We start from the raw sequence: 26,558 nt of genomic DNA on the forward strand, positions 1-26,558 counted from the left end.
ACAAAAAATAACCCCTAATATGACTATGTAAATGGAACATTTTAAAAGTTATTGCTCTTGAAATAAGGGGAGGAAAAAATAAAATGCAAAGATGAAAATGTGCATTGTCTTTAAGGGGTTAGAGAAAGGGTCAGAAACTAAAAGGAGAGAGATGGAGAAAGGGTAAGGTGGAGCATGATAAATAAGATAGTGGGGTGCTAGACAGCACCCTGGCCCTAATATCCCACCTACAATGTGTTAGTGAGAACAATGGGCATACCCTCATTTAATGATTAAAAAAACATAACAAGTTTATCCTAATTAAAAGACATGGCTTTTCCTGATTATAGAAGTAAAGAAAAAGAAGCTTCCTTATCTCTATACCTGAGATATGGTTGTGTTATAATAGAAGTGTCTGTATATGATATACATATGGAAACCACATACTGTATATCCACATGTATCAGGAAGATACTTAAGGACTAGAAATCATGTCTAGCCTGATTATTATCAGTAATTAATATAAATATTAATTAATTGTCTTGTGATTCTTTTCTTGTAGTTGACCAGGGAATATGTCAGGTCCACCATTTCACTGGGCATCCGTCACCTATAAAAAGTCAGAGGTGTGATAATATGTTCCTGCTACATGCTACAGACATTAATATTTATAACACGCTAGGGACATAACTATATATCTCAGGGTTCATGTGAAAATAGGGAGGTGAGAGAGAAAAAAATTGAGAAGGAAAGATGGGAAGTGGAATAAAATGGGGGAGAAGGATTGGAGAAGGGGGATTAACCCCTTTACCCATAATCACATAGATGTACGTTATTATGCGTAAGGGGTTGTATGGAGCAGGCAGCTGCGCTGAGCCCATTACATGAGCAACTGGTGCTGGCTGTAGAAAACAGTGCAGCCAAAATGGCAAGGATGGGCGATAACTCCAAACTCGGATTAGATGCCGTGTTTAATAAAGATAGTGGCATATGTGGGCTTAGTCAAAGGGAGGGGGCTCTCTCTACCTTCCGATTCAAGCTCCTTCTGAGAAATTATGGAGCTCCATTCAGTTACCATGACAGCCCTTGATATTCAGAAAGGGTTTTATGGCTGTCATAGTTAACTGCCTGTAAAACTGTGACCATGGCACAGCTTAGCAGGCAGAGTATCATAATCTCATATACTACAATAGTGGGAGAGGGAAATTAGTTAGGGTGATTAACCCCTTCACCCATAATCACGTGGATATACGTTGTTATTATTCTTAAGGGGTTGTATAGAGCAGTTTGTTGCGCTTAGGCCGCTCCTTAAATGACAGGTGCTGGCTGTATAATACAGCCCAGCCAAAATGACCAGGATCAGCTATGAAGCCAAACCCGGTCATTTAACCACTCAGCTGCCATGTTTCCTAAAGATAGCAACATATGTTAGTCTGAAGGAGGGTGCTCCTTCTGCCTCCCGATCAAAGCCCCTGCTATGAAATCACGGAGCTCCAATCAGTTACCATGACAGCCCTAGATCTTAAAAAAGGGTTTTTGGGCTGTCATGGTTAAGTGCCTGTAAAACCGTGCACGACCTAAAGCTCAGCATGCAGAGTATAATAATCTCATGGACTACAATAGTGGGAGAGGGGGATTAACCCCTTCACGCATAATCACGTTCATGTTCCTAATTATGCTTAAGGGGTTGTATGGTGCAGGTTACGTCACTAAGCCCACTCCATACACGATGTGTGCTTTCTGTACAATACAGCCCAGCCAAAATGATTAGATCCGCAATGACCTCAAACTTGGTCATTTAATATCTCAGATGCCACGTTTAGTAGAGATAGCTGCATGTGTGGGGTTAGGCAAAAGGAGGGAGCTCCTTCGGCCTTTCATACCAAGCCCCAGCAGTGAAATGACGGAGATCCAATTAGTTACCATGCCAGCCCTGGTCCTTTAGAAAGGGTCGTCAGGCTGTCTTGGTTAACTGCCTGAAAAACTGAGCACGAGGCACAGCTTAGCAAGCAGAGGGTAATAATCTCTTGGACCACAATAGTGGGATAGGGGTATTAGTGTTTGTCTTGGGGATTTAACCCATTCACGCATAATCACGTACATGTACGTGGTAATGCGTAACGGGTAGTATGGAGCAGTTTACTGCGCTAAGCCCACTCTATACATGATAGGTGCTGGCTGTATAATATGGTACAGTCAGAATTACCGGTATCAGCCATGGGGCCAAACTGTGTCATTCAACTGCTCAGATTCAGGGTTTCATATAGATAGCTGCATATGTATGGTTAGGCAGAGAAAAAAGGCTCCTTCTGCTTTCCTATCCAAGCCCCTGCAGCAAAATCACGGAGCTCCAACCAGTTGCCACAACAGCCCTAGGCCTTCTAAAAGGCTTCGGGCTATCATGGTTAACGGCGTACAAAACAGTGCACAAGGGACAGCTTAACAGGCAGGGTGTCATAATTTCATGCACCACAATAGTGCAAGAGGGGGATTAGTTAGGGGGGGATTAAACCTTTTTTGCATAATCGCATACATGTACGGTATTATGCATAAGTGGTTGCATGGAGCTGGCTACAATCACATTAGATTCTGTCTGTATAACACAGCCGGAACCTGACCACAATGACCAGAATCAGCCATGACACCCAGCCATGTGTTGTGAGGTAGGGGGCTCCCTCCGCATTTCGATCCAAGCCCCTGCAGCTAAATCATGGGGCTCCATTAGAAAACCATGACAGCCCTGGGTCTTTAGGCTGTCATGTTCAACCCCCTGTAAAGCTCTGCACAAGGCACAGCTCAGCAGGGAGTATGTCAGAATCTAACGGACCACAATAGTGCTCTATTCTGGTCTATGTGACAAACGATCAGAAGGGCGCAGATCCTAGCTCTCTACCGGGGCTTACATTTTTATGTTAAAAAAAAAACTGACTAAAATACATCTTGTTTCACAAAAAAAATAACCCCTAATATGGCTATGTAAATGGAACATTTTAAAAGTTATTGCTCTTGGAATAAGGGGAGGAAAAAATAAAATGCAAAGATGAAAATGTGCTTTGTCTTTAAGGGGTTAGAGAAAGGGTCAGAGACTAAAAGGGGAGAGATGGAGAAAGGGTAAAGTGGAGCATGATAAATAAGATAGTGAGGTGCTAGACAGCACCCTGGCCCTAACATCACAGCTACAATGTGTTAGTGAGAACAATGGGCTTACCCTCATTTAATGATTAAAAAAACATAACAAGTTTATCCTAATTAAAAGACATGGCTTTTCCTGATTATAGAAGTAAAGAAAAAGAAGCTTCCTTATCTCTATCCCTGATATATGGTTGTGTTATAATAGAAGTGTCTGTATATGATATACATATGGAAACCACATAATGTATATCCACATGTATCAGAAAGATACTTTAGGACTAGAACTCATGTCTAGCCTGATTATTATCAGTAATTAATATAAATATTAATTACCTGTCTTGTGATTCTTTTCTTGTAGTTGACCAGGGAATATGTCAGGTTCCACCATTTCACTGGGCATCAGTTACCTTTAAAAAGTCAGAGGTGTGATAATATGTTCCTGCTACATGCTACAGACATTAATATTTATAACACGCTAGGGACATAACTATATATCTCAGGGTTTATGTAAAAATAGGGGGGTGAGAGATAGACAAATTGAGAAGGGAAGATGGGAAGTGGAATAAAATGGGAGAGGAGGATTGGAGAGGGGGGATTAACCCCTTTACCCATAATCACATAGATGTACGTTATTATGCGTAAGGGGTTGTATGGAGCAGGCAGCTGCGATGAGCCCATTACATGAGCAACGGGTGCTGGCTGTAGAAAACAGTGCAGCCAAAATGGCAAGGATGGGCGATAACTCCAAACCCGGAAGAGATGCCGTGTTTAATAAAGATAGTGGCATATGTGGGCCTAGTCAAAGGGATGGGGGTCTTTCTACCTTCCTATTCAAGCTCCTTCTGAGAAATCATAAAGCTCCAATCAGTTACCATGACAGTCCTTGAACTTCAGAAAGGGTTTTCAGGCTGTCATAGTTAACTGCTTGTAAAACTGTGACCATGGCACAGCTTAACAGTCAGAGTATCATAATCTCATATACTACAATAGTCGGAGAGGGAAATTAGTTAGGGTGATTAACCCCTTCACCCATAATCACGTGGATATACGTTATTATTCTTAAGGGGTTGTATAGAGCAGTTTGTCGCTCTTAGGCCGCTCCTTAAACGACAGGTGCTGGCTGTATAATACAGCCCAGCCAAAATGACCAGGATCAGCGATGAAGCCAAACCCGGTCATTTAACCGCTCACCTGCCATGTTTCCTAAAGACAGCAACATATGTGTTGTTAGTCAGAAAGAGGGTGCTCCTTCTGCCTCCCGAACAATGCCCCTGCTATGAAATTACGGAGCTCCAATCAGTTACCATGACAGCCCTAGATCTTAAAAAATGGTTTTTGGGCTGTCATGTTTAAGTGCCTGTTTTCACGGATGGTGTACAGGAAACAAGACAATGCAATACAATTAATGACTCACTGGATCCACAACTAAGGAGCAAAAGGGAGACCCCTACATGAGACCTGCCACTCTCCCTAATTGCTCAGCCTATGCGAACACCCCAAAGGTGGATGGACGCATATCCACGTACCTCGGCTATCTAATACCTGAAGACCCTACAATAGTGAGGGGACATGACCTCCGGCTCCCTACACAAGAAACGGAGGGAGTCAGGGTCACCTGAAAATCCAGCAGACAGAAAATCACAAATAAAGGAACAGCACTTATCTTGCAGAGGACTGAGGAATAGAAACAGCATGCACACACACTCCAGGAAGTTGTATAAGCCGCAACCTAATGCATCATGGGGAGGAACTTAAAGGGAAGCAATCAGTCCAACTGCATGACAGCTGAGATAGACTAACGAGATGAGGAACTTAACCAAAACAAAGAAACTCAAGGAGGATGATCTGGAAAGCTCCTGTCAGAGCTTCTCAGCTGTCTAGTTGTGACAGTACCCCTCCCTCTACGAGTGGACTCCGGACTCTCAGGGCCCACCTTCTCAGGATGGGACCTATGGAAAGCCCTGATGAGACGAGTGGCCCTAATGTCCGTCACTTGGACCCACATCCTCTCCTCAGGACCATAACCCTCCCAATGAACGAGGTACTGGAGGGAACCGCGTACAAGACGAGAATCCACAATCCTAGAGACCTGAAATTCAAGATTTCCATCAACCATAATCGGAGGAGGAGGCAAAGGCGAGGGTACAATAGGTTGACCATAAGGTTTCAATAAGGACTTATGAAAAACATTATGGATCTTCCAAGTCTGAGGAAGATCAAGACGCTAGGCAACAGGATTGATGACAGACAGGATCTTGTAAGGCCCAATAAACCTAGGACCCAACTTCCAGGAGGGAACCTTCAATTTGATATTCTTTGTAGACAACCACACCAGATCACCAACATTCAGGTCCGGACCAGGCACACGTCTCTTATCTGCCACACGCTTATATCTCTAACTCATGCTCTTTAGATTATCCTGAATCTTTTGCCAAATAGATGACAAAGACGAGGAGAATCTGTCCTCATCAGGTAAACCAGAAGACCCCTCTCCCGAGAAAGTCCCAAACTGCGGATGAAACCCATATGCACCAAAAAATGGTGACTTATCAGAGGACTCCTGACGACGGTTATTTAAAGCAAACTCAGCAAGGGGCAAAAAAGAACACCAATCCTCCTGATTCTCCGCCACAAAACAGCGCAGATATGTCTCTAGATTCTGATTGACGCGCTCTGTCTGGCCATTCGACTGCGGGTTGAAAGCAGAAGAGAATGACAACCGAACCCCCAAGCGAGAACAGAAAGCCTTCCAGAATCTGGAAACAAACTGCGTGCCCCTATCAGAGACTATGTCTGAAGGAATACCATGCAATTTGACAATGTGGTCAATAAATGCCTGCGCCAGCGTCTTAGCATTGGGCAAACCAGGAAAAGGGATGAAATGCACCATTTTGCTAAAACGGTCCACCACCACCAGAATCACAGTCTTCCCCAAGGAACGAGGCAAGTCCGTTATGAAGTCCATGGACAGATGTGTCCAAGGACGGGAAGGAATGGGTAAGGGAAGGAGAGGACCTGATGGCCGTGAATGAGGGACTTTGGCACGAGCGCAAGTCTCGCAAGCTGCCACAAAACCCTCAACCGACTTACGAAGCGCAGGCCACCAAAATCTCCGAGCGATGAGATCCAGTGTGGCTCTTGCCCCCGGGTGCCCAGCAAGGACCGTATCATGGTGTTCCTTAAAAATCTTGTGTCTCAAAGCGAGAGGCACAAACAACCTCCCAGGAGGACAAAGATCAGGAGCCTCTGACTGGGCTGCCTTCACCTCTGCCTCCAATTCAGGAAAAAGAGCAGAGACCACCACACCTTCAGCCAAAATGGGACCCGGGTCTTCAAAATTCCCACCTCCCGGAAAACAACGTGACAGGGCATCTGCCTTCACATTCTTAACCCCAGGGCGGAACGTGACAACAAAATTAAACCTTGAAAAGAACAAAGACCATCTGGCCTGTCTCGGGTTCAGACGCTTGGCTGACTCCAAGTAGGCGAGATTTTTATGGTCAGTAAACACGGTAATAGGGTGTCTGGCCCCCTCTAGCTAATGGCGCCATTCCTCAAAAGCCAACTTGATGGCCAACAATTCCCTATCTCCCACATCATAATTTCTCTCTGCGGAGGAGAGTTTCTTTGAGAAAAAGGCACATGGTTGCCATTTGGCAGGAGAGGAACCCTGAGACAAGACCGCACCCACCCCTACCTCAGAAGCATCAACCTCAACTATGAAGGGTAACGAAATATCAGGTTGTACCAGGATGGGAGCGGAAGCAAAACTCTCCTTGATATTAAAAAAGGCCTTACACGCCTCTACCGACCAGGAAGAAAAATTTACCCCCTTTCTGGTCATATCAGTGAGTGGTTTAACAACAGAGGAATAATTCAAAATAAATTTCCTGTAATAATTGGCAAAGCCCAAAAAACGCATCAGCGCCTTCTGATTCTCAGGAAGCTCCCACTCAAGCACAGCGCGGACCTTCTCGGGGTCCATGCGAAAACCAGAAGCGGAGAGAAGAAACCCCAGAAATTGAATTTCTGGTACCGCAAACACACATTTTTCCAGTTTCGCATATAATTTATTCTCCCGCAGGATGAGCAAGACCTGACGTAAGTGTTCCTTATGAGTCTTGAAATCAGGAGAAAAAATCAAAATGTCATCCAAATACACTAATACAAATTTTCCCATTAAATGATAAAAAATGCTGTTCACGAAATGCTGAAAAACGGCTGGAGCATTCATCAAACCAAAAGGCATAACCAAATTCTCAAAATGGCCCTCAGGGGTATTGAAAGCAGTCTTCCATTCGTCTCCTTCTCTGACCCTGACCAGGTTGTATGCCCCTCTTAGGTCTAATTTGGAAAAGACTTTAGCCCCAACAACCTGGTTAAACAGGTCCGGATCAGAGGAAGCGGATAAGGGTCACGAATAGTGATACTGTTCAGCTCCCTGAAATCCAGACAAGGTCTTAAAGAACCATCTTTTTTCTTAACAAAGAAAAAACCAGCGGCAACAGGTGACTTCGAGGGTCGTATGTGTCCTTTTCTCAGACTCTCAGAGATATAAGCACGCATAGCGACCCTCTCAGGTTGGGAAAGATTGTATAAACGAGATTTAGGCAGTTTGGCGCCTGGGATGAGATTAATTGGGCAATCGTACTCCCTGTGCGGGGCAAATCCTGAACTCCACTCTCAGAGAAGACATCCGAAAATTCAGAGAGGAAAGGTGGTACAGTCTTAGTAGAAACCTCAGAAACAGATGTCATGAGGCAATTCTCTCAGCAAAAGTCACTCCAACCATTTATTTGCCTCGCTTGCCAATCAATGGTGGGGTTATGTTTAGTGAGCCAGGGTAGCCCCAACACTAGAGGAGTAGGCAAACCGCTAAGGACGAAACATGACACATCCTCAACATGAGCATCACTCACAATTAAACGAATATTGTGAACTATGCCCTTTAATGATTTCTGAGAAAGTGGAGCGGAATCAATAGCAAAAACAGGAATATCCTTTCCCAAAGTGCATACCTGGAAACCATGAGTTATTGCAAATTGATTATCAATGAGATTGACAGCTGCTCCACTATCCACAAAAATCTCACAAAAAATGCTCTTGCTCTCTAGCGCCACCCTAGCAGGCAGGACAAAACGGGAACTACAAGCAAACGGAAAACCTTCAATTTCCGCCTCAACCCTGCCAATAGTAACAGAAGGAACATTTTTAAAAGATTTTTTCCTTTTTGTTTCTTTATTACTCCCAGAAGACTGCCTGAATCTCCTAGAGGGACAAACATTTGCCAAATGATTTATACCTCCACAACAAAAACAAACCCTCCCATGCGGGCTGAATCTTCTATTGTCAGAGGCAATCAACCCCAGCTGCATGGGCTCCTGCTCAGAAGGGGCTGACAGCGACTGAGACCCCTGCGCACAGAAAGAGACAGCTGCACTGTCCCAGGACTGAGTATGACAGGAAGGAGAGATCTCTCCTCTCTCTCTAAGACGCCTGTCAATACGAACGGCCTGAGACATAGCAGAATCCAACGAGGTAGGTCTCTCATGAAAGGCAAATGCATCTTTCAATCCCTCTGAAAGACCATGGCAAAATTGACTTCGGAGTGCAGCATCATTCCAACCAGTATCAGCTGCCCATCTCCGAAATTCTGAGCAGTATATCTCTGCGGATTGTTTACCCTGGCATAACAGACGTAGTCTAGACTCGATCAATACGATCCGGATCATCATATATCTGACCCAGGGCTAAAAAGAATTCATCCACTGAACGGAGGGGCCGTGCCCCCTCAGGCAGCGAAAAGGCCCAGGATTGAGCGTTACCCCTGAGCAGCGATATAATGATCCCCACCCTCCGTTCTTCATCACCAGAGGAATGGGGAAGAAGGCGAAAAGGGAGTTTGCAAGCCTCTCTAAAACGCACAAAATACTCACTACCCCCGGAGAACGTATCCGGGAGCGAGATCTTAGGCTCAGAACAAACTCCATGAACGCAAGCTGAACCGGTCACTTGAAACTGAGAAAAAGTCTTACGGAGGTCAGCTACCTCCAATGAAAGACCCTGGAAGCGCTCAGCCAAAAGTGAAACCGGATCCATGCTTGAGACGGTTTTGGCGGCTTATAATGTCACGGATGGTGTACAGGAAACAAGACAATGCAATACAATTAATGACTCACTGGATCCACAACTAAGGAACAAAAGGGAGACCCCTACATGAGACCTGCCACTCTCCCTAATTGCTCAGCCTATGCGAACACCCCAAAGGTGGATGGGCGCATATCCACGTACCTCGGCTATCTAATAACTGAAGACCCTACAATAGTGAGGGGACACGACCTCCGGCTCCCTACACAAGACACGGAGGGAGTCAGGGTCACCTGAAAATCCAGCAGACAGAAAATCACAAATAAAGGAACAGCACTTATCTTGCAGAGGACTGAGGAATAGAAACAGCATGCACACACACTCCAGGAAATTGTATAAGACGCAACCTAATGCATCATGGGGAGGAACTTAAAGGGAAGCAATCAGTCCAACTGCATGACAGCTGAGATAGACTAACGAGATGAGGAACTTAACCAAAACAAAGAAACTCAAGGAGGAGGATCTGGAAAGCTCCTGTCAGAGCTTCTCAGCTGTCTAGTTGTGACACCTGTAAAACCATGGACGACCTAAAGCTCAGCAGTCAGAGTATAATAATCTCATGGACTACAATAGTGGGAAAGGTAGATTAACCCCTTCACGCATAATCACGTTCATGTTCCTAATTATGCTTAAGGGGTTGTATGGTGCAGGTTACGTCACTAAGCCCACTCCATACACGATGTGTCCTTGCTGTACAATACAGCCCAGCCAAAATGATAAGATCCGCAATGACCTCAAATTCGGTCATTTAATATCTCAGATGCCACGTTTAGTAGAGATAGCTGCATGTGTGGGGTTTAGGCAAAGAGAGGGAGCTCCTTCGGCCTTCCATACCAAGCCCCAGCAGTAAAATGACGGAGATCCAATTAGTTACCATGCCAGCCCTGGTCCTTTAGAAAGGGTCGTCAGGCTGTCTTGGTTAACTGCCTGAAAAACTGAGCACGAGGCAGAGCTTAGCAAGCAGAGGGAAATAATCTCTTGGACCGCAATAGTGGGATAGGGGTATTAGTGTGTGTCTTGGGGATTTAACCCATTCACGCATAATCACGTACATGTACGTGGTAATGCGTAACGGGTAGTATGGAGCAGTTTACTGCACTGAGCCCACTCTATACATGATAGGAGCAGGCTGTATAATATGGTACAGTCAGAATTACCGGTATCAGCGATGGGGCCAAACTTTGTAATTCAACTGCTCAGATTCAGGGTTTCATAGAGAAAGCTGCATATGTGGGGTTAGGCAGAGGAAAAAGGCTCCTTCTGCTTTCCTATCCAAGCCCCTGCAGCAAAATCACGGAGCTAAAACCAGTTGCCACAACAGCCCTGGGCCTTCTTAAAGGCTTCGGGTTATCATGGTTAACGGCGTATAAAACAGTGCACAAAGGACAGCTTAACAGGCAGGGTGTCATAATTTCATGCACCACAATAGTGCAAGAGGGGGATTAGTTAGGGGGCGGATTAAACCTTTTATGCATAATCGCATACATGTACGGTACTATGCATAAGTGGTTGCATGGAGCAGGCTGCTGCTCAGATTTAACTCCAAACACATTAGATTCTGGCTGTATAACACAGCCGGAACCTGATCACAATGACCAGAATCAGCCATGACACCCAGCCATGTGTGGTGAGGGAGGAAGCTCCCACCGCATTTCGATCCAAGCCCCTGCAGCTAAATCATGAGGCTCCAGTAGAAAACAATGACAGCCCTGGGTCTTCAGGCTGTCATGTTCAACCCCCTGTAAAGCTCTGCACAAGGCACAGCTCAGCAGGGAGCGTATCAGAATCTAACGGGCCACAGTAGTGCTCTATTCTGGTCTATGTGACAAGCGATCAAAAGGGCGCATATCCTAGCTCTCTACCGGGGCTTACATTTTTATGTAAAAAAAAAAGCTAAATAAAATAGATCTTGTCTCACAAAAAAAATAACCCCTAATATGGCTATGTAAATGGAACATTTTAAAGGTTATTGCTCTAGGAATAAGAGGAGAAAAAAATAAAATGCAATGATGAAAATGTGCTTTGTCCTTAAGGGGTTAGAGAAAGGGTCAGAGACTAAAAGGGGAGAGATGTAGAAAGGGTAAAGTGGAGCATGATAAATAAAATAGTGGGGTGCTAGACAGCACCCTGGCCCTAACATCCCACATACAATGTGTTAGTGAGAACAATGGGCATACCCTCATTTAATGATTAAAAAAACATAACAAGTTTATCCTAATTAAAAGACATGGCTTCTCCTGATTATAGAAGTAAAGAAAAAGAAGCTTCCTTATCTCTATACCTGAGATATGGTTGTGTTATAATAGAAGAGTCTGTATATGATATACATATGGAAACCACATACTGTATATCCACTTATATCAGGAAGATACTTCAGGACTAGAACTCATGTCTAGCCTGATTATTATCAGTAGTTAAGATAAATATTAATTACCTGTCTTGTGATTCTTTTCTTGTAGTTGACCAGGGAATATGTCAGGTCCACCATTTCACTGGGCATCCGTCACCTAAAAAAAGTCAGAGGTGTGATAATATGTTCCTGCTACATGCTACAGACATTAATATTTATAACACTCTAGGGACATAACTATATATCTCAGGGTTCATGTAAAAATAGGGAGGTGAGAGAGAGACAAATTGAGAAGGGAAGATGGGAAGTGGAATAAAATGGGAGAGGGGGATTAACCCCTTCACCCATAATCACATAGATGTACGTTATTATGATTAAGGGGTTGTATGGAGCAGGCAGCTGCGCTGAGCCCATTTCATGAGCAACAGGTGCTGGCTGTAGAAAACAGTGCAGCCAAAATGACAAGGTTGGGCGATAACTCCAAACTCGGATTAGATGCCGTGTTTAATAAAGATAGTGGCATATGTGGGCTTAGTCAAAGGGAGTGGGCTCTCTCTACCTTCCGATTCAAGCTCCTTCTGAGAAATCATGGAGCTCCAATCAGTTACCATGACAGCCCTTGATCTTCAGAAAGGGTTTTATGGCTGTCATAGTTAACTGCCTGTAAAACTGTGACTATGGCACAGCTTAGCAGGCATAGTATCATAATCTCATATACTACAATAGTGGGAGAGGGAAATTAGTTAGGATGATTAACCCCTTCGCCCATAATCACGTGGATATACGTTATTATTCTTAAGGGGTTGTATAGAGCAGTTTGTTGCGCTTAGGCCGCTCCTTAAACGACAGGTGCTGGCTGTATAATACAGCCCAGCCAAAATGACCAGGATCAGCGATGAAGCCAAACCCGGTCATTTAACCACTCAGCTGCCATGTTTCCAAAAGACAGCAACATATGTGTTGTTAGTCAGAAGGAGGGTGCTCCTTCTGCCTCCCGATCAAAGCCCCTGCTATGAAATCACGGAGCTCCAATCAGTTACTATGACAGTCCTAGATCTTAAAAAAGGGTTTTTGGGCTGTCATGGTTAAGTGCCTGTAAAACCGTTCACGACCTAAAGCTCAGCAGGCAGAGTATAATAATCTCATGGACTACAATAGTGGGAGAGGGGGATTAACCCCTTCACGCATAATCACGTTCATGTTCCTAATTATGCTTAAGGGGTTGTATGGTGCAGGTTACGTCACTAAGCCCACTCCATACACGATGTGTGCTTGCTGTACAATACAGCCCAGCCAAAATTATTAGATCTGCAATGACCTCAAACTTGGTCATTTAATATCTCAGATGCCACGTTTAGTAGAGATAGCTGCATGTGTGGGGTAAGGCAAAAAAAAGGGAGCTCCTTCGGCCTTTTATACCAAGCCCCAGCAGTGAAATAACGGAGATCCAATTAGTTACCATGCCAGCCCTGGTCCTTTAGAAAGGGTCGTCAGGCTGTCTTGGTTAACTGCCTGAAAAAGTGAGCACGAGGCACAGCTTAGCAAGCAGAGGGTAATAATCTCTTGGACCACAATAGTGGGATAGGGGTATTAGTGTGTGTCTTGGGGATTTAACCCATTCACGCATAATCGCATAATAGGTGCTGGCTGTATAAAATGGTACAGTCAGAATTACCGGTATCAGCGATGGGTCCAAACTGTGTCATTTAACTGCTCAGATTCAGGGTTTCATAGAGATAGCTGCATATGTGGGGTTAGGCAGAGGAAAAAGGCTCCTTCTGCTTTCCTATCCAAGCCCCTGCAGCAAAATCACGGAGCTCCAACCAGTTGCCACAACAGCCCTGGGCCTTCTTAAAGGCTTCGGGCTATCATGGTTAACGGCGTATAAAACAGTGCACAAGGGACAGCTTAACAGGCAGGGTGTCATAATTTCATGCACCACAATAGTGCAAGAGGGGGATTAGTTAGGGGGGGATTAAACCTTTTATGCATAATCGCATAAATGTACGGTATCATGCATAAGTGGTTGCATGGAGCAGGCTCCAAACACATTAGATTCTGGCTGTATAACACAGCCGGAACCTGACCACAATGACCAGAATCAGCCATGACACCCAGCCATGTGTGGTGAGGGAGGGGGCTCCCTCCGCATTTCGATCCAAGCCCCTGCAGCTAAATCATGGGGCTCCAGTAGAAAACCATGACAGCCCTGGGTCTTCAGGCTGTCATGTTCAAGGCACTGCTCAGCAGGGAGCGTGTCAGAATCTAACGGACCACAATAGTGCTCTATTCTGGTCTATGTGACAAACGATCAGAAGGGGTAGATCCTTGCTCTCTACCGGGGCTTACATTTTTATGTTAAAAAAAAAGCTGACCTAAATACATCTTGTTTCACAAAAAAATAACCTCTAATATGGCTATGTAAATGGAACATTTTAAAAGTTATTGCTCTTGGAATAAGGGGAGGAAAAAATAAAATGCAAAGATGAAAATGTGCTTTGTCTTTAAGGGGTTAGAGAAAGGGTCAGAGACTAAAAGGGGAGAGATGGAGAAAGAGTAAGGTGGAGCATGATAAATAAGATAGTGGGGTGCTAGACAGCACCCTGGCCCTAACATCCCACCTACAATGTTTTAGTGAGAACAATGGGCATACCCTCATTTAATGATTAAAAAAACATAACAAGTTTATCCTAATTAAAAGACATGGCTTTTCCTGATTATAGAAGTAAAGAAAAAGAAGCTTCCTTATCTCTATTCCTGAGATATGGTTGTGTTATAATAGAAGTGTCTGTATATGATATACATATGGAAACCACATACTGTATATCCACCTGTATCAGGAAGATACTTCAGGACTAGAACTCATGTCTAGCCTAATTATTATCAGTAATTAAATATTAATTACCTGTCTTGTGATTCTTTTCTTGTAGTTGACAAGGGAATATGTCAGGTCCACCATTTCACTGGGCATCCGTCACCTATAAAAAGTCAGAGGTGTGATAATATGTTCCTGCTACATGCTACAGACATTAATATTTATAACACGCTAGGGACATAACTATATATCTCAGGGTTCATGTAAAAATAGGGAGGTGAGAGAGAGACAAATTGAGAAGGGAAGATGGGAAGTGGAATAAAATGGGAGAGGAGGATTGGAGAGGGGGCATTAACCCCTTTATCCATAATCACATAGATGTACGTTATTATGCGTAAGGGGTTGTATGGAGCAGGCAGATGCGCTGAGCCCATTTCATGAGCAACGGGTGCTGGCTGTAGAAAACAGTGCAGCCAAAATGGCAAGGATGGGCGATAACTCCAAACTCGGATTAGATGCCGTGTTTAATAAAGATAGTGGCATATGTGGGCTTAGTCAAAGGGAGGGGGCTCTCTCTACCTTCCGATTCAAGCTCCTTCTGAGAAATCATGGAGCTCCATTTAGTTACCATGACAGCCCTTGATCTTCAGAAAGGGTTTTATGGCTGTCATAGTTAACTGCCTGTAAAACTGTGACCATGGCACAGCTTAGCAGGCAGAGTACCATAATCTCATATACTACAATAGTGGGAGAGGGAAATTAGTTAGGGTGATTAACCCCTTCACCCATAATCACGTGGATATACGTTATTATTCTTAAGGGGTTGTATAGAGCAGTTTGTTGCGCTTAGGCTGCTCCTTAAATGAAAGGTGCTGGCTGTGTAATACAGCCCAGCCAAAATGACCAGGATCTGCGATGAAGCCAAACCCGGTCATTTAACCACTCAGCTGCCATGTTTCCAAAAGACAGCAACATATGTGTTGTTAGTCAGAAGGAGGGTGCTCCTTCTGCCTCCCGATCAAAGGCCCTGCTATGAAATCACGGAGCTCCAATCAGTTACTATGACAGCCCTAGATCTTAAAAAAGGGTTTTTGGGCTGTCATGGTTAAGTGCCTGTAAAACCGTTCACGACCTAAAGCTCAGCAGGCAGAGTATAATAATCTCATGGACTACAATAGTGGGAGAGGGGGATTAACCCCTTCACGCATAATCACGTTCATGTTCCTAATTATGCTTAAGGGGTTGTATGGTGCAGGTTATGTCACTAAGCCCACTCCATACACGATGTGTGCTTGCTGTACAATACAGCCCAGCCAAAATTATTAGATCTGCAATGACCTCAAACTTGGTCATTTAATATCTCAGATGCCACGTTTAGTAGAGATAGCTGCATGTGTGGGGTAAGGCAAAAGGAGGGAGCTCCTTCGGCCTTTTATACCAAGCCCCAGCAGTGAAATGACGGAGATCCAATTAGTTACCATGCCAGCCCTGGTCCTTTAGAAAGGGTCGCCAGGCTGTCTTGGTTAACTGCCTGAAAAACTGAGCACGAGGCACAGCTTAGCAAGCAGAGGGTAATAATCTCTTGGACCACAATAGTGGGATAGGGGTATTAGTGTGTGTCTTGGGGATTTAACCCATTCACGAATAATCACGTACATGTACGTGGTAATGCGTAACGGGTAGTATGGAGCAGTTTACTGCGCTGAGCCCACTCTATACATGATAGGTGCTGGCTGTATAATATGGTACAGTCAGAATTACCGGTATCAGCGATGGGTCCAAACTGTGTCATTTAACTGCTCAGATTCAGGGTTTCATAGAGATAGCTGCATATGTGGGGTTAGGCAGAGGAAAAAGGCTCCTTCTGCTTTCCTATCCAAGCCCCTGCAGCAAAATCACGGAGCTCCAACCAGTTGTCACAACAGCCCTGGGCCTTCTTAAAGGCTTCGGGCTATCATGGTTAATGGCGTATAAAACAGTGCACAAGGGACAGCTTAACAGGCACGGTGTCATAATTTCATGCACCACAATAGTGCAAGAGGGGGATTAGTTAGGGGGGGATTAAACCTTTTATGCATAATCGCATAAATGTACGGTATTATGCATAAGTGGTTGCATGGAGCAGGCTCCAAACACATTAGATTCTGGCTGTTTAGCACAGCCGGAACCTGACCACAATGACCAGAATCAGTCATGACACCCAGCCATGTGTGGTGAGGGAGGGGGCTCCCTCCGCATTTCGATCCAAGCCCCTGCAGCTAAATCATGGGGCTCCAGTAGAAAACCATGACAGCCCTGGGTCTTCAGGCTGTCATGTTCAAGGCACTGCTCAGCAGGGAGCGTGTCAGAATCTAACGGACCACAATAGTGCTCTATTCTGGTCTATGTGACAAACGATCAGAAGGGCGCAGATCCTAGCTCTCTACCGGGGCTTACATTTTTATGTTAAAAAAAAAGCTGACTTAAATACATCTTGTTTCACAAAAAAATAACCCCTAATATGGCTATGTAAATGGAACATTTTAAAAGTTATTGCTCTTGGAATAAGGGGAGGAAAAAATAAAATGCAAAGATGAAAATGTGCTTTGTCTTTAAGGGGTTAGAGAAAGGGTCAGAGACTAAAAGGGGAGAGATGGAGAAAGATTAAGGTGGAGCATGATAAATAAGATAGTAGGGTGCTAGACAGCACCCTGGCCCTAACATCCCACCTACAATGTTTTAGTGAGAACAATGGGCATACCCTCATTTAATGATTAAAAAAACATAACAAGTTTATCCTAATTAAAAGACATGGCTTTTCCTGATTATAGAAGTAAAGAAAAAGAAGCTTCCTTATCTCTATACCTGAGATATGGTTGTGTTATAATAGAAGTGTCTGTATATGATATACATATGGAAACCACATACTGTATATCCACATGTATCAGGAAGATACTTCAGGACTAGAACTCATGTCTAGCCTGATTATTATCAGTAATTAAATATTAATTACCTGTCTTGTGATTCTTTTCTTGTAGTTGACCAGGGAATATGTCAGGTCCACCATTTCACTGGGCATCCGTCACCTATAAAAATTCAGAGGTGTGATAATATGTTCCTGCTACATGCTACAGACATTAATATTTATAACACGCTAGGGACATAACTATATATCTCAGGGTTCATGTAAAAATAGGGAGGTGAGAGAGAGACAAATTGAGAAGGGAAGATGGGAAGTGGAATAAAATGGGAGAGGAGGATTGGAGAGGGGGCATTAACCCCTTTACCCATAATCACATAGATGTACGTTATTATGCGTAAGGGGTTGTATGGAGCAGGCAGATGCGCTGAGCCCATTTCATGAGCAACGGGTGCTGGCTGTAGAAAACAGTGCAGCCAAAATGGCAAGGATGGGCGATAACTCCAAACTCGGATTAGATGCCGTGTTTAATAAAGATAGTGGCATATGTGGGCTTAGTCAAAGGGAGGGGGCTTTCTCTACCTTCCGATTCAAGCTCCTTCTGAGAAATCATGGAGCTCCATTCAGTTACCATGACAGCCCTTGATCTTCAGAAAGGGTTTTATGGCTGTCATAGTTAACTGCCTGTAAAACTGTGACCATGGCACAGCTTAGCAGGCAGAGTATCATAATCTCATATACTACAATAGTGGGAGAGGGAAATTAGTTAGGGTGATTAACCCCTTCACCCATAATCACGTGGATATACGTTATTATTCTTAAGGGGTTGTATAGAGCAGTTTGTTGCGCTTTGGCTGCTCCTTAAATGACAGGTGCTGGCTGTGTAATACAGCCCAGCCAAAATGACCAGGATCTGCGATGAAGCCAAACCCGGTCATTTAACCACTCAGCTGCCATGTTTCCTAAAGACAGCAACATATGTGTTGTTAGTCAGAAGGAGGGTGCTCCTTCTGCCTCCCGATCAAAGCCCCTGCTATGAAATCACGGAGCTCCAATCAGTTACCATGACAGCCCTAGATCTTAAAAAAGGGTTTTTTGGGCTGTCATGGTTAAGTGCTTGTAAAACCGTTCACGACCTAAAGCTCAGCAGGAAGAGTATAATAATCTCATGGACTACAATAGTGGGAGAGGGGGATTAACCCCTTCACGCATAATCACGTTCATGTTCCTAATTATGCTTAAGGGGTTGTATGGTGCAGGTTAAGTCACTAAGCCCACTCCATACACGATGTGTGCTTGCTGTACAATACAGCCTAGCCAAAATGATTAGATCCGCAATGACCTCAAACTTGGTCATTTAATATCTCAGATGCCACGTTTAGTAGAGATAGCTGCATGTGTGGGGTTAGGCAAAAGGAGGGAGCTCCTTCGGCCTTTTATACCAAGCCCCAGCAGTGAAATGACGGAGATCCAATTAGTTACCATGCCAGCCCTGGTCCTTTAGAAAGGGTCGCCAGGCTGTCTTGGTTAACTGCCTGAAAAACTGAGCACGAGGCACAGCTTAGCAAGCAGAGGGTAATAATCTCTTGGACCACAATAGTGGGATAGGGGTATTAGTGTGTGTCTTGGGGATTTAACCCATTCACGAATAATCACGTACATGTACGTGGTAATGCGTAACGGGTAGTATGGAGCAGTTTACTGCGCTGAGCCCACTCTATACATCATAGGTGCTGGCTGTATAATATGGTACAGTCAGAATTACCGGTATCAGCGATGGGTCCAAACTGTGTCATTTAACTGCTCAGATTCAGGGTTTCATAGAGATAGCTGCATATGTGGGGTTAGGCAGAGGAAAAAGGCTCCTTCTGCTTTCCTATCCAAGCCCCTGCAGCAAAATCACGGAGCTCCAACCAGTTGTCACAACAGCCCTGGGCCTTCTTAAAGGCTTCGGGCTATCATGGTTAATGGCGTATAAAACAGTGCACAAGGGACAGCTTAACAGGCACGGTGTCATAATTTCATGCACCACAATAGTGCAAGAGGGGGATTAGTTAGGGGGGGATTAAACCTTTTATGCATAATCGCATAAATGTACGGTATTATGCATAAGTGGTTGCATGGAGCAGGCTCCAAACACATTAGATTCTGGCTGTTTAGCACAGCCGGAACCTGACCACAATGACCAGAATCAGTCATGACACCCAGCCATGTGTGGTGAGGGAGGGGGCTCCCTCCGCATTTCGATCCAAGCCCCTGCAGCTAAATCATGGGGCTCCAGTAGAAAACCATGACAGCCCTGGGTCTTCAGGCTGTCATGTTCAAGGCACTGCTCAGCAGGGAGCGTGTCAGAATCTAACGGACCACAATAGTGCTCTATTCTGGTCTATGTGACAAGCGATCAGAAGGGCGCAGATCCTAGCTCTCTACCGGGGCTTACATTTTTATGTTAAAAAAAAAGCTGACTAAAATACATCTTGTTTCACTAAAAAAATAACCCCTAATATGGCTATGTAAATGGAACATTTTAAAAGTTATTGCTCTTGGAATAAGGGGAGGAAAAAATAAAATGCAAAGATGAAAATGTGCTTTGTCTTTAAGGGGTTAGAGAAAAGGTCAGAGACTAAAAGGGGAGAGATGGAGAAAGGGTAAGGTGGAGCATGATAAATAAGATAGTGGGGTGCTAGACAGCACCCTGGCCCCAACATCCCACCTACAATGTGTTAGTGAGAACAATGGGCATACCCTCATTTAATGATTAAAAAAACATAACAAGTTTATCCTAATTAAAAGACATGGCTTTTCCTGATTATAGAAGTAAAGAAAAAGAAGCTTCCTTATCTCTATACCTGAGATATGGTTGTGTTATAATAGAAGTGTCTGTATATGATATACATATGGAAACCACATACTGTATATCCACATGTATCAGGAAGATACTTCAGGACTAGAACTCATGTCTAGCCTGATTATTATCAGTAATTAATATAAATATTAATTACCTGTCTTGTGATTCTTTTCTTGTAGTTGACCAGGGAATATGTCAGGTCCACCATTTCACTGGGCATCCGTCACCTATAAAAAGTCAGAGGTGTGATAATATGTTCCTGCTACATGCTACAGACATTAATATTTATAACACGCTAGGGACATAACTATATATCTCAGGGTTCATGTAAAAATAGGGAGTTGAGAGAGAGACAAATTGAGAAGGGAAGATGGGAAGTGGAATAAAATGGGAGAGGAGGATTGGAGAGGGGGATTAACCCCTTTACCCATAATCAAATAGATGTACGTTATTATGCGTAAGGGGTTGTATGGAGCAGGCAGCTGCGCTGAGCCCATTACATGAGCAACGGGTGCTGGCTGTAGAAAACAGTGCAGCCAAAATGGCAAGGATGGGCGATAACTCCAAACTCGGATTAGATGCCGTGTTTAATAAAGATAGTGGCATATGTGGGCTTAGTCAAAGGGAGGGGGCTCTCTCTACCTTCCGATTCAAGCTCCTTCTGAGAAATCATGGAGCTCCATTCAGTTACCATGACAGCCCTTGATCTTCAGAAAGGGTTTTATGGCTGTCATAGTTAACTGCCTGTAAAACTGTGACCATGGCACAGCTTAGCAGGCAGAGTATCATAATCTTATATACTACAATAGTGGGAGAGGGAAATTAGTTAGGGTGATTAACCCCTTCACCCTTAATCACGTGGATATACGTTATTTTTTTTTAAGGGGTTGTATAGAGCAGTTTGTTGCGCTTAGGCTGCTCCTTAAATGACAGGTGCTGGCTGTGTAATACAGCCCAGCCAAAATGACCAGGATCTGCGATGAAGCCAAACCCGGTCATTTAACCACTCAGCTGCCATGTTTCCTAAAGACAGCAACATATGTGTTGTTAGTCAGAAGGAGGGTGCTCCTTCTGCCTCCCGATCAAAGCCCCTGCTATGAAATCACGGAGCTCCAATCAGTTACCATGACAGCCCTAGATCTTAAAAAAGGGTTTTTGGGCTGTCATGGTTAAGTGCCTGTAAAACTGTGACCATGGCACAGCTTAGCAGGCAGAGAATAATAATCTCATGGACTACAATAGTGGGAGAGGGGGATTAACCCCTTCACGCATAATCACGTTCATGTTCCTAATTATGCTTAAGAGGTTGTATGGTGCAGGTTACGTCACTAAGCCCACTCCATACACGATGTGTGCTTGCTGTACAATACAGCCCAGCCAAAATGATTAGATCCGCAATGACCTCAAACTTGGTCATTTAATATCTCAGATGCCACGTTTAGTAGAGATAGCTGCATGTGTGGGGTTAGGCAAAAGGAGGGAGCTCCTTCGGCCTTTCATACCAAGCCCCAGCAGTGAAATGACGGAGATCCAATTAGTTACCATGCCAGCCCTGGTCCTTTAGAAAGGGTCGTCAGGGTGTCTTGGTTAACTGCCTGAAAAACTGAGCACGAGGCACAGCTTAGCAAGCAGAGGGTAATAATCTCTTGGACCACAATAGTGGGATAGGGGTATTAGTGTGTGTCTTGGGGATTTAATTCATTTACACATAATCACGTACATGTACGTGGTATTGCGTAACGGGTAGTATGGAGCAGTTTACTGCGCTGAGCCCACTCTATACTTCATAGGTGCTGGCTGTATAATATGGTACAGTCAGAATTACCGGTATCAGCGATGGGGCCAAACTGTGTCATACAACTGCTCAGATTCAGGGTTTCATAGAGATAGCTGCATATGTGGGGTTAGGCAGAGGAAAAAGGCTCCTTCTGCTTTCCTATCCAAGCCCCTGCAGCAAAATCACGGAGCTCCAACCAGTTGCCACAACAGCCCTGGGCCTTCTTAAAGGCTTCGGGCTATCATGGTTAACGGCGTATAAAACAGTGCACAAGGGACAGCTTAACAGGCACGGTGTCATAATTTCATGCACCACAATAGTGCAAGAGGGGGATTAGTTAGGGGGGGATTAAACCTTTTATGCATAATCGCATACATGTACGGTATTATGCATAAGTGGTTGCATGGAGCAGGCTCCAAACACATTAGATTCTGGCTGTATAACACAGCCGGAACCTGACCACAATGACCAGAATCAGCCATGACACCCAGCCATGTGTGGTGAGGGAGGGGGCTCCCTCCGCATTTCGATACAAGCCCCTGCAGCTAAATCATGGGGCTCCAGTAGAAAACCATGACAGCCCTGGGTCTTCAGGCTGTCATGTTCAACCCCCTGTAAAGCTCTGCACAAGGCACAGCTCAGCAGGGAGTATGTCAGAATCTAACGGACCACAAAAGTGCTCTATTCTGGTCTATGTGACAAGCGATCAGAAGGGCGCAGATCCTAGCTCTCTACCGGGGCTTACTTTTTTATGTTAAAAAAAAAGCTGACTAAAATACATCTTGTTTCACAAAAAAAATAACCCCTAATATGGCTATGTAAATGGAACATTTTAAAAGTTATTGCTCTTGGAATAAGGGGAGGAAAAAATAAAATGCAAAGATGAAAATGTGCTTTGTCTTTAAGGGGTTAGAGAAAGGGTCAGAGACTAAAAGGGGAGAGATGGAGAAAGGGTAAGGTGGAGCATGATAAATAAGATAGTGGGGTGCTAGACAGCACCCTGGCCCTAACATCCCACCTACAATGTGTTAGTGAGAACAATGGGCATACCCTCATTTAATGATTAAAAAAACATAACAAGTTTATCCTAATTAAAAGACATGGCTTTTCCTGATTATAGAAGTAAAGAAAAAGAAGCTTCCTTATCTCTATACCTGAGATATGGTTGTGTTATAATAGAAGTGTCTGTATATGATATACATATGGAAACCACATACTGTATATCCACATGTATCAGGAAGATACTTCAGGACTAGAACTCATGTCTAGCCTGATTATTATCAGTAATTAATATAAATATTAATTACCTGTCTTGTGATTCTTTTCTTGTAGTTGACCAGGGAATATGTCAGGTCCACCATTTCACTGGGCATCCGTCACCTATAAAAAGTCAGAGGTGTGATAATATGTTCCTGCTACATGCTACAGACATTAATATTTATAACACGCTAGGGACATAACTATATATCTCAGGGTTCATGTAAAAATAGGGAGGTGAGAGAGAGACAAATTGAGAAGGGAAGATGGGAAGTGGAATAAAATGGGAGAGGAGGATTGGAGAGGGGGATTAACCCCTTTACCCATAATCACATAGATGTACGTTATTATGCGTAAGGGGTTGTATGGAGCAGGCAGCTGCGCTGAGCCCATTACATGAGCAACGGGTGCTGGCTGTAGAAAACAGTGCAGCCAAAATGGCAAGGATGGGCAATAACTCCAAACTCGGATTAGATGCCGTGTTTAATAAAGATAGTGGCATATGTGGGCTTAGTCAAAGGGAGGGGGCTCTCTCTACCTTCCGATTCAAGCTCCTTCTAAGAAATCATGGAGCTCTATTCAGTTACCATGACAGCCCTTGATCTTCAGAAAGGGTTTTATGGCTGTCATAGTTAACTGCCTGTAAAACTGTGACCATGGCACAGCTTAGCAGGCAGAGTATCATAATCTCATATACTACAATAGTGGGAGAGGGAAATTAGTTAGGGTGATTAACCCCTTCACCCATAATCACGTGGATATACGTTTTTATTCTTAAGGGGTTGTATAGAGCAGTTTGTTGCGCTTAGGCTGCACCTTAAACGACAGGTGCTGGCTGTATAATACAGCCCAGCCAAAATGACCAGGATCAGCGATGAAGCCAAACCCGGTCATTTAACCACTCAGCTGCCATGTTTCCTAAATACAGCAACATACGTGTTGTTAGTCAGAAGGAGGGTGCTCCTTCTGCCTCCCGATCAAAGCCCCTGCTATGAAATCACGGAGCTCCAATCAGTTACCATGACAGCCCTAGATCTTAAAAAAGGGTTTTTGGGCTGTCATGGTTAAGTGCCTGTAAAACCGTTCACGACCTAAAGCTCAGCAGGCAGAGTATAATAATCTCATGGACTACAATAGTGGGAGAGGGGGATTAACCCCTTCACGCATAATCACGTTCATGTTCCTAATTATGCTTAAGGGGTTGTATGGTGCAGGTTACGTCACTAAGCCCACTCCATAGACGATGTGTGCTTGCTGTACAATACAGCCCAGCCAAAATGATTAGATCCGCAATGACCTCAAACTTGGTCATTTAATATCTCAGATGCCACGTTTAGTAGAGATAGCTGCATGTGTGGGGTTAGGCAAAAGGAGGGAGCTCCTTCGGCCTATCATACCAAGCCCCAGCAGTGAAATGACGGAGATCCAATTAGTTACCATGCCAGCCCTGGTCCTTTAGAAAGGGTCGTCAGGCTGTCTTGGTTAACTGCCTGAAAAACTGAGCACGAGGCACAGCTTAGCAAGCAGAGGGTAATAATCTCTTGGACCACAATAGTGGGATAGGGGTATTAGTGTGTGTCTTGGGGATTTAACCCATTCACACATAATCACGTACATGTACGTGGTATTGCGTAACGGGTAGTATGGAGCAGTTTACTGCGCTGAGCCCACTCTATACATGATAGGTGCTGGCTGTATAATATGGTACAGTCAGAATTACCGGTATCAGCGATGGGGCCAAACTGTGTCATACAACTGCTCAGATTCAGGGTTTCATAGAGATAGCTGCATATGTGGGGTTAGGCAGAGGAAAAAGGCTCCTTCTGCTTTCCTATCCAAGCCCCTGCAGCAAAATCACGGAGCTCCAACCAGTTGCCACAACAGCCCTGGGCCTTCTTAAAGACTTTGGGCTATCATGGTTAACGGCGTATAAAACAGTGCACAAGGGACAGCTTAACAGGCAGGGTGTCGTAATTTCATGCACCACAATAGTGCAAGAGGGGGATTAGTTAGGGGGGGGATTAAACCTTTTATGCATAATCGCATACATGTACGGTATTATGCATAAGTGGTTGCATGGAGCAGGCTCCAAACACATTAGATTCTGGCTGTATAACACAGCCGGAACCTGACCACAATGACCAGAATCAGCCATGACACCCAGCCATGTGTGGTGAGGGAGGGGGCTCCCTCCGCATTTCGATACAAGCCCCTGCAGTTAAATCATGGGGCTCCAGTAGAAAACCATGACAGCCCTGGGTCTTCAGGCTGTCATGTTCAACCCCCTGTAAAGCTCTGCACAAGGCACAGCTCAGCAGGGAGTATGTCAGAATCTAACGGACCACAATAGTGCTCTAATCTGGTCTATGTGACAAGCGATCAGAAGGGCGCAGATCCTAGCTCTCTACCGGGGCTTACATTTTTATGTTAAAAAAAAAGCTGACTAAAATACATCTTGTTTCACAAAAAAAATAACCCCTAATATGGCTATGTAAATGGAACATTTTAAAAGCTATTGCTCTTGGAATAAGGGGAGGAAAAAATAAAATGCAAAGATGAAAATGTGCTTTGTCTTTAAGGGGTTAGAGAAAGGGTCAGAGACTAAAAGGGGAGAGATGGAGAAAGGGTAAGGTGGAGCATGATAAATAAGATAGTGGGGTGCTAGACAGCACCCTGGCCCCTAACATCCCACCTACAATGTGTTAGTGAGAACAATGGGCATACCCTCATTTAATGATTAAAAAAACATAACAAGTTTATCCTAATTAAAAGACATGGCTTTTCCTGATTATAGAAGTAAAGAAAAATAAGCTTCCTTATCTCTATACCTGAGATATGGTTGTGTTATAATAGAAGTGTCTGTATATGATATACATATGGAAACCACATACTGTATATCCACATGTATCAGGAAGATACTTCAGGACTAGAACTCATGTCTAGCCTGATTATTATCAGTAATTAATATAAATATTAATTACCTGTCTTGTGATTCTTTTCTTGTAGTTGACCAGGGAATATGTCAGGTCCACCATTTCACTGGGCATCCGTCACCTATAAAAAGTCAGAGGTGTGATAATATGTTCCTGCTACATGCTACAGACATTAATATTTATAACACGCTAGGGACATAACTATATATCTCAGGGTTCATGTAAAAATAGGGAGTGAGAGAGAGACAAATTGAGAAGGGAAGATGGGAAGTGGAATAAAATGGGAGAGGAGGATTGGAGAGGGGGATTAAACCCCTTTACCCATAATCAAATAGATGTACGTTATTATGCGTAAGGGGTTGTATGGAGCAGGCAGCTGCGCTGAGCCCATTACATGAGCAACGGTGCTGGCTGTAGAAAA

At 44.1% G+C, this 26,558-nt stretch overlaps 1 long non-coding RNA gene across 2 annotated transcripts in view; it reads right to left on the reverse strand.

The window, feature by feature from the left end:
* Nucleotides 1–532: 532 nt before the first annotated feature.
* The window catches only part of LOC120987148, a 91,785-nt gene continuing 65,759 nt past the window's right edge, over nt 533–26,558 (reverse strand). The window contains exons 1-3 of one of the 2 annotated variants that reach the window (XR_005775932.1): nt 11,693–11,765; nt 3,445–3,518; nt 533–589 (exon numbers count right to left, since the gene is read on the reverse strand). This is a non-coding gene — a long non-coding RNA (uncharacterized LOC120987148). Of the gene's footprint in view, nt 590–3,444; nt 3,519–11,692; nt 11,766–26,558 lie in introns of those variants that run through there. The other variant, XR_005775933.1, reaches the window with a different exon arrangement.

The sequence above is a fragment of the Bufo bufo genome, chromosome 1 (genome assembly GCF_905171765.1).
Source record: "Bufo bufo chromosome 1, aBufBuf1.1, whole genome shotgun sequence".
Taxonomy (NCBI): domain Eukaryota; kingdom Metazoa; phylum Chordata; class Amphibia; order Anura; family Bufonidae; genus Bufo; species Bufo bufo.